This window comes from Acartia tonsa, chromosome 7 (assembly GCF_053477335.1).
Source record: "Acartia tonsa isolate MP-2025a chromosome 7, ASM5347733v1, whole genome shotgun sequence".
Taxonomy (NCBI): Eukaryota; Metazoa; Arthropoda; class Copepoda; order Calanoida; family Acartiidae; genus Acartia; species Acartia tonsa.
Genome location: NC_137266.1, coordinates 4,755,585 through 4,762,907, shown reverse-complemented (window position 1 = coordinate 4,762,907; position 7,323 = coordinate 4,755,585).

Genomic DNA, 7,323 nt, shown 5'->3' with positions numbered 1-7,323 from the left:
AACCCATCACCCCCCAAACGATGAGCTTATGCGCAAAGGAATGGAAGAAGGGGATATTGGGCTGTTTATTACACCAGTCCCAAAGTTAAATAACAGTGTTCTCTTATTCAATGGCTCAACAATTTTGTGGATTTAAAAAAAAAAAATAGCTTTGTAGGTTCATTAAGTTCAATGTCTTCACATTTCAATCACTAATTGTAAACTAGAGAACGTTTAACTTTGTGTATCATCATTGTTTATTAATTTATCGGCCATTGTCTTATCCCTGAAATCCCTGAATACGCTACAAAATACTGGTACATCACTTTCAAACAACCTATCTCTTATTAAAAGCGAAGCTTTTCTATAATTAGCGTCGGTCCGTCCGTCCGTCCGTGATAGATAGCTTCGATTGCACGTGCAATAACCAACAAAAAATCTTCAATTCCAAGTTAAAAATGTTAAAAGCGAAGCTTTTCTATAATTAGGGTCGGTTCGTACGTCCGTCCGAGATAGATAGCTTTTATTCGTTAATTTAGGCATGTTAGAATTGTCCTATCGATGTCAAAATTTGCATGATGATTCCTCTAGCAGTTAGGTAAGATTTAGAAAGCGGAGCAACTCTATAATCATTACCAGAATGTCCGTACGTCCATTTTGAACATGTTGATTTTTCTACTTTTTTAACAAAAATTTTTTATGTGATCTAATTATTCGTTTGATCTGATTTTTGGTATATTGATTCCTGGGACAACAAAGAACAATATTATAAGCGAAGCAACTCTATAATTAAGTCCTAAAAATGTAAGTATGTCCATAAACATTATCCTGTATCAAGCAGTTTTTCAACAAATGTACTTACAATTTTGCTTCGACTCTTGTACTTTTATATTCTGATTATTCAGTTCAGACACTATACAAGTGTTAATGTCCGTTTGTCCTACCGTTTCAGTGCTTTGCTTTTATGGATGTTGTCATCCATGTTATAAGAAGAAACAAATAATAAATCTTGCAACCACTTGTTGTAGCTGTAATTGATTGTTGTAATACATTACTTTCAAGTTATACAGAGTGTCACTGTCCATAGAAAAAACTGCACATTTAACCAAAAGTAATATGAACGAATAAATTTAAATCAAAGAAGATATCTTTATCTTCTTTGATTTAAATTTGTATCATATCTATCTGTAATTTGTTTCATATCTCTTAAAATGAGGCGGTAATAATAGTTTGGACAAGGACAATTAAGAAGCTTCACAGTGCCTTCGAAGGTGCTTTGACTTTAGTGTCAGAACCTGAATTGGGACATAGTGCATTTCATTACCCTAGGTTAGGTAACTTCATTTCACTTTTCAATAAAATCTAAAATGCAGCGGTTTTTGAGAAAATTAGATTTAAAAATTTCAAGTTCAATTTTCACCCACTAGGAGTTACCGCATAATCATGACAAGAAAAGCAAAAATTATTTATTTAAAATTTTGAACAACTTTGCTTTTATAAAGTCAGTCATAAAACCTCTCTATATATGATTTATTTAAGGCTGAATTTCCGTGACCTTAGCAAAGCAATTGATAAAAATGGCCATTAATTAACTCACTTCAGAAGTGGTTTTATGAAGAACTTTATAAAAGCAAAGTTGTTCAAAATTTTAAATAAATAATTTTTGCTTTTCTTGTCATGATTATGCGGTAACTCCTAGTGGGTGAAAATTGAACTTGAAATTTTCAAATCTAATTTTCTCAAAAACCGCTGCATTTTAGATTTTATTGAAAAGTGAAATGAAGTTACCTAACCTAGGGTAATGAAATGCACTATGTCCCAATTTAGGTTCTGACACTAAAGTCAAAGCACCTTCGAAGGCACTGTGGCTTATATATGCAAAATATACAGTCAAAAGAAGGGTAGAAAGAAGGTGTAAAAGATGAAAAAGTGAAAATTTTTGAAAATCATGAAGTATTAATGATTATTCGATGTTTTATGTTTCAGGGAATTTTTAGAGACACAAAAAAAAGATGAAATAAATTTGATGTCATTATTTTTAACATATAAGCCTAATGGTTGTCGCACAATCTGGTAAATGCAGTTTTTTTTTCATGGACACTCTGTATAAATATATAAGGTTTAGAAAATACATTTTAGGGAAAATTTGTAAAGTGATTGATTGAAAATGTAATAATAAAGAACCTTTTTTTATTTAAAAAATAGTTGATGACTGCGCCAATGTAGCATGATATTCTTATTTTAAATCCAACCTTGACATATGGATAATGTATGGTGTAATCCAAACATTACTTGTAGAATAGCTACTCTACAATTTATAGTACAATACATTTGGATTTATTTTCAATTTTTCTATTAACAATTTGGGACCAAGTGCAGTTCACGGTGAATTGTTCCTCGTAACAATTATCTTAGAATGGATTCGTAACATTTTTCTGATTCTAAAGGTATATATGAACCCATATTTTTTTTGTCTGTTTGAGAAAATGATGCTGTGAGAATTGGTGCAAAAAATATGACGTAACAAAAAAAATTAGCCAATGAGAGGCCGTTATTGACCAATGGCGGCCACTACCATTGCCGCAATTATCCGAATGTTCTGATTTTTGGCTTATTGATTCCTAGGACAACAAAGTACATTATTATAAGCAAAGCAACTCTATAATCAAGTCCTAAAAATGTAAGTATGTCCATAAACATTATCCTGTATCAAGAAGTTTTTCAATAAATTTACTTACAATTATGCTATGACTCTTATTCATTTATATTCTGATTTTTCAGTTCTGACACTATACAAGTGTTAATGTCCGTTTGTCCTACCGTTTCAGAGCTTCGCTTTTATTGATGTTGTTATTCTTGTGTTTCTATGTGTAAATGATACTGTTGGGATCAATAATTTATTTTACTGGCAGAGTGGTAATCATGCAATACCCATAGGAGCCAAGGATTCATCAGGGATAGGACAATGGGCGCTAAACTAATTTCTCGTATTCATTCGAATCCGGTGGATAGGAACCGGTTCTCATCCATACAAAAAAAAACTATGTCTAGCATCATGTTATATCTAGCTTTCTACGAATATGAAAATGTACATTTAAAAGATTAAAACCAGCTTTTTTAGCCGGTGCCTTCGGAGAATCAACTATTACTCAATTCTTTTGTATGGCTGCTAAAATATAACTTTTTCTCTCCAAATTTTCTATGAAAATGTGAAAGGGCACTTTAACTCACTTCATCTGGTCTTATTCTTGATTCTTAGTTGCAACTGTATTTTTTGGTGTTTACGAAATTTTAGTGGACAAGCATTGAAACAAACAGACATCCAGTTACTTTGGTACTTTATAGAGGTTATGAAACAAGGATGACAACATCCATAAAAGCGAAGCACTGATCGGTAGGACAAATGGACATTAACACTTGTATAGTGTCTGAACTGAATAATCAGAATATAAAAGTATAATAGTCGAAGCAAAATTATAAGTAAATTTCTTGAAAAACTGCTTAATACAGGATAATGTATATGGACATACTTACATTCTTAGGACTTGATTATAGAGTTGCTTTGCTTATAATATTGTTTTTTGTTGTCCCAGGAATCAATATACCAAAAATCAGATCAAACGGATATTTAGATCACATACAAATGTTTAAAATGGACGTACGGACATTCTGGTAATGATTATAGAGTTACTACTCTTTCTAAATCGTACTGCTAGAGGAATCATCATGCAAAGTTTGAAATCGATAGGACAATTCTAACATGCCTAAATTAACAAATAAAAGCTATTTATCTTGGACGGACGTACGGACGGACGGACCGACCCTAATTATAGAAAAGCTTCGCTTTTAAAAATTCTTAACTTGGAATTGAAGATTTTTTTTGTTGGTTATTGCGCGTGCATTTGTTTTATGCAAATAAAAAGTGAAATTAAATGTCAAAATCAAGGTTTCTATTTGACGGGGTAATGAAAGTTTCATGGTTACCTTTCAAAAAGAAAATAAAGGATAGGCAAACAAGAATTTGTAAATTGTAACAATAAGGCATATAGAATTGCATTGAAATACAACTGCTACCATATTTAATTAGCAAGCTTTTACTTTTCAAAAACTGAGTTTTTCATGTTTTTAAACGAGGCCCAATGGTCACTTGACGGAATAAGGTCGGGGGAGGGGGTGGGGGGTTGGATGTTGAAACCCCACTTTCAATTTTAGTTTTAAAAAGAAAAGCCATACTTTTTCGTGAGAGGGCCGGGGGGGGGGGGTTCTTATTTAGAGGATGGTGATACCCTTCCCCCAAAATAGTAACAAACTTTAATTTAAGAAGTTTCTTTGTACATGATAACCACTTTGTTTTAGCAGTTTTCGAGATCCTTCGGCAAACACAGACAGATAATTACACTTCTATAAATATACTCTTTTTACTTTGTCATTATTATTTCTATGTTTTATTTTTAATATTATAAATAATAGTAAACAGTAACAGCCATCAACAAATCAATAAAAGTAGTGATGAGAAGATTTGAATGCAAGCAATAAAATTTTCTCCATTCTCACATAAACGACCCATGAAATAGTGGATGTAAATAATCTTTTTTTTCTCCCTGAGGTAGTTATTTTTTTCGCTGAGGTAGTCATTTTTTTCCCTGAGGTAGTCATTTTTATCCCCAAGGTAGTAATTTTTTCCCCCCAAGCATGGCAACCGGTAAACAGAATCTCAGTTTTGCACCACAAGCCTTGATGGCAACCGGTGAACAGAATCTCAGTTCTGCACCACAAGCCTTGCATGACTGAAGTTCCCAGGTCTATACAGTAATATTTGTATGAAAATCAGAGAAAATATTTTTAGAAGATTTTTGAATTTTTATCAATTACTAAAAGAAAGCATAATTACTTTGGGGGAAAAATGACTACCTGGGGGAAAAAAAGGAAAATTAAAAACCAAATTAAACCACATTTTAGCAAGAAATGAGTTTTTGTTTAAATAAGAATGATATTCCTATCCAGTTTTTTGTTTAGGAATACCCCATTTGTACAAAGTTCTTTTAATGGTCTGCTAAAAATCAAGCAAACCATTGATCCAAATGAAATCTCCATATCAGGGAAGCGGTGCATAAATCTCCATAGGTCAAACATATTTTATTTTAGTCTTGGGTTAGTTTTATGCTATTTTACTGCTCTTCATAACCTAGAGCTAGGGTTGCATTTATCAGTTTAGAATTTACAAGGAAGGAGTTTTTAGGATATTATTTTGCAAATACATACAAAGTTTTAAATTATGGCACATCAAATCCATTGCTATGCAACATAGCATGTAAACATTTAATAAACAAGGATGACAACATCCATAAAAGCGAAGCTCTGAAATGGAAGGACAAACGAACATTAACACTTGTAGATTGTCAGAACTAAATTAGCAGAATATTAATGCATCAACAAACAATATTGTAAGTAAATTTGTTGCAAAACTGCATAAATAGATGATACTGTTTAAGAACATACTTACATTTTTGGGACTTGTTTATAGAGATGCTTTGCTTATAACATTGTACCTTGTTGTAATAAGAATCAGTTTTCAAAAAATCAGAAGAATCGGATAATTTTAACATACAAAAATTTGTTGTCAAAAAAGTTAAAAATCGACATGTTTCAAATGGACGTATGGACATTCAGGTATTGATTATAGAAATGCTACGCTTTCTAAATTGTACCTAACAACTACAGGAATCACCATGCAAAGTTTGGAATCGATAGGACAATTCTAACCTGTTTAAATTAACGAAAAGAGCTAACTCTCTGTGACGGACGGACGTACGGACGGACCGACCCTAATTATAGAAAAGCTTCGCTTTTAAAAATATAAATAATGTTTATGAATAAAGTGCCTTAATTGAATATTCAATATATTGTTTAACGATAAACATTTAACTAAAGAATTTCTTTTACAGTTTCATAGTTTCTTTCAAACATACATTTTATTAAGAATCAGAAGAAAACCTTTTTTCTAATCCCATCAATCTCACTTAATCTTTGAACTAAAAGTTCCTAAGAAAAAGCTTTAGTTATCAATGTTTAATATGGTGAAATTTGTTTCGAATTAAAGTTACTTAATTAAGCCTTTTTTTATTGAAAATGGAATATCTTCATAACATTAGAAAGATTTTTCAATTGTTATCTTTGGCAATATTTCTATATCAGATGCAAAACTCTGTGAGGAAGTATTTTGAAATACCAAAAACTCGTCATTCTTCAACAACAACATTTGACAAGGTCAAAAAACCAGTTATTTACATATGTCAAAGTGACCAGTTTAATTATTCAAAAGCAGAAGAACATGGCTATGCAAAACTGTCTCATTTTACATTTGGGATACCAGGGTATCCAAATATCTCATGGCATGGTAATGGTAGAAATGCAACATTTAATGAACTCCAACAGTACATTCACCAGGCTAACTATACAAACACTAAGGTTTTAAACAATGATAAGGTCACATACTTACAAGAGGCTCAAGAAAATGACATAGCTTTTATGATTCCTGTAGGATTCTGTTGGCATGCACACATTGATAAATATTTCAGGATTCATACTACAGAGAAAACTACAATTTACTTGACAGATCCACTGAAAGAAAACAATCTGATGATATCTCAAATGGAAAATGGAAAGTTTTCTATTGGTCTGCAAGGCAATGGCTTCTATGATAACAATGTTTACAAAATGTAACTTACTTTGTTTGACTCTCAAATAAATGAAGGCCTCTCATGCATTGATTATGAGAACAGGGGAACAAGTTATGGAGACTGTATTCACAAATCTATTGAAGACACATTTCTAACTCTGTATGGTTGCCTACCACCCTGGTTTCCCAATTCTAAGATGACATGTGGTCTACACAAGGAGATTCTGATACCCAAAAAAGAAACACTCGGGAATATCCGTTTTGATTATAGCAATTTTTACTATGATTTGGATATGAGCTACATCAAGCCATGTTTACCACCGTGTGAAACAATAAGGCTTGATTTTATGGATACAAGTCATATTACAACTAAAGATAACAGTGCCTCGCTAAGATTTAGTTTTCAGAATGAGGTTACAGTTTACAAGGATGCATTTGTCTATGATATGTTTGATCTTGTGGTTGATCTTGGTTCTGCACTTGGTTTATGGTTAGGTCTCAGTGCTCTCAGTACATTTGATGATGCTGTCTAAAATGGTGCAAAAAATGGGGACAAATTTCAAATTGTTTTGGCCGGTGACGTCATACCCCCATCTCTTTTCTAGGGGGTTTCTTTCCTCCTTCCCTTTTCTTTCCCCTCACTTGTGACATAAATAAACAGCCCC